Source organism: Ciona intestinalis, unplaced genomic scaffold (assembly GCF_000224145.3).
Source record: "Ciona intestinalis unplaced genomic scaffold, KH HT001179.1, whole genome shotgun sequence".
Lineage (NCBI taxonomy): Eukaryota > Metazoa > Chordata > Ascidiacea > Phlebobranchia > Cionidae > Ciona > Ciona intestinalis.
The window spans coordinates 14692-17181 of NW_004191500.1; the positions used below are offsets into that span (position 1 = coordinate 14692).

The 2490-nt window shown below is 35.5% G+C and overlaps 1 long non-coding RNA gene across 1 annotated transcript; it reads left to right on the plus strand.

Annotated features, from left to right (window-relative positions):
• The first annotated feature begins 264 nt into the window (after nt 1–264).
• LOC108950940 lies at nt 265–1152 on the plus strand. Its single transcript, XR_003397468.1, has 2 exons — nt 265–637; nt 997–1152. It is a non-coding gene; the product is annotated as an uncharacterized LOC108950940 (long non-coding RNA).
• Nucleotides 1153–2490: the final 1338 nt, after the last annotated feature.

A 2490-nucleotide genomic window follows, 5' to 3' on the forward strand; every position in this document is an offset into this window, starting at 1 on the left:
AATAATTTTATAAATTTAACTGTTGCAGCAGAACCTTGACATTTTTTTCATTTTCAGGATGGTGCAGCAATAATCAATGGCATCAGCTACACTTGAACTTAAGGCCTGAGCTGCGAGGTTCACCTTCATTTTTTGTTGTCTCCATTGAATGTGAGCTAGTTTTAATTTATTAGCAAGTCGAAGCCCTTCATTCTGTTGTAGGTTTTGCAGCTCCACAATGAATTCCCAATCGATTTTACTTCCATCTTCATCAATAAGGACTTCTTCACTACCTAACACATTTCGGACAAGCTTCAGCATATGGCATGTATCCAAAAGCACATATACAGATTTGCTCGTTCAGTTCCACTTAAACCATCAATGAAAAAATATCCCACAGGTACTTTCCAGCTGTCATTTATGCTAACCACCATAAACACTAATGCATTCTTCGCAATAGGACACTCATCATCTTCCGGAGCTCCACAGCCAAGATCAACATAGCCTCTAAATTGTTGACCATCCCAGGACACGTGTTTTTTGATGGCCATTTCATCCAGCATAAGGGCGCATATCACTTTCTTTTTATTTTCTTTGGCACGAAGTACTTTGGCTGATAATGATTGAAATGCTGGATTGGTAAACCCTGGACCGAGAGGTATTTTGCTGTACCATTTTCTAATGTTTGACTGACATGGTAAAGCTAAGTTAAATGTTTTGCGAACATAATCATAGGCCTTCGAAGAATAAAACTGTAAAGTTAAGGCAAACGCCCGTAATTCTGAGGGATAGGTATTGCCTTTAAAACAGCCAGTGTTATTTCTGGAAATTATTTTTAAAAGTGATAATGGGACTCCAGTTGGTTGTATTGAGCAGTTCTTTACAATTTGCAGATACAAGGTTTTTGTTACGTAGAATTTTAATGACTTAACCTGCATTTGATGTCAACGTGATTTTCGTTGATATATCTTCACTTTCTTTTTTAACTGCGAGATTTGATTATTTTATTTGTACTAGATGTTGATTCACAGTATGGATGATCGTGCTTCACAGTGGAAAATGTATTAGTATTTATATGCTGCTGTTCAAATGAAGTTGAGGTTGATGGAGATGATTCATTCATAAAACGTGTACTTGGTGGAGGTCTTTCTTTATTTAGCTTTTTCAAATGAACGGGAAAATTTTTAAACCTGGTTGGTATAGCACTTTTATCCAGTTTGACACCTTTCCCAGTACGAATTAAATGTTTTTCTTTAAAATGATCCGAACAGATTCCAGTTTTGTCTGCGCATTGCAGCCAACCATTTCAAATTTTTGTTCCGGGTTCCATGGGAATCTTTAAAATATTTGAAATATGTTAACTTTACTCAAATCAAACTTAAATTGGCTACTGCGTTCAAAAATTATTATTTTATGTTTATTTTTCTGTATAACCTTTTTCTCTTATATGTTTAAGTAATAATAAAATATTATATTCTTGCTTTCAGTTGCAAACACTGTCTGTATAATCATCTTGACTTACGAGTGATAAGTTCGTGGATGGAGTTTCTTTATTGCCGTCTCTTCATCTGCACTACCTTCACTATCACTTCTCCTCAAGCTTTCTGTGCAAGACTTTCTCCTCCTATTGCATCCAAATGCACTGCATTGGGTTCCTCGCTTAGGCATATTTTTAATATAAAATTTCTCTGAAAATAAACTCATATGTACAATGTAGTTTGTTTTGTTTCCCATACATATACTACTCTACCACAGTACCACTATATTATATTTGTATGAAAGCACCAAATAACTATTGACTGTTACAAGTTACAACTATAAGAAAAAATCGCATAACCTCAAATAACCGAGTAGCTGAATAAATTAAAAACTTTCATCAATGACTGTTATTTGAAATCTAGTTAAGTACAAACATTGCAAGTCCGGCGCCGTGGTATAGTGGTTAGCGCGTCTGCTTGTAACCCAGAGGTAATGGGTTCAAGGCTCGATGCTGCTGCCATTGTGGGCGTATGTGTCCTTGGGCAAGACACTTAACGGTACTTGCTCCAACCCAGTGGTTACTAATGGGTTGTCTAAATTATCAAAAATACACAAAAAAGAGAAAAATCCAAAAAAATAATTACCCACAAAGTAACTCGTAAGCTGGCACGAGGTGTTAAACCCGTGTGGTAACGACTGTCGTTTTCCGGCCACGCGAGGATAAAGTAAGTTACATTCATTCATTCAAATCTTTTCGCTGCAAGTGAAGAATCCTTACGTTATCTGCTTACTACTAAACCCATATAAGTACTAACCCCTTAACTAATAACCCTGAACTATCAACCTCTAACACTTTCTACCTGCCTAATCTGTAACGTATCTGAAGATTCATCACTAATGCCTATTTTCCCTTTACTATAAAATGTAATACTATATAAATATTGGCTATCTAGATGATACTAGACGGTACAAATAATTTAAACTTTCATTTTAGATCATGTATAAACTTTTTGTTTGGATTAAATGAGTTTT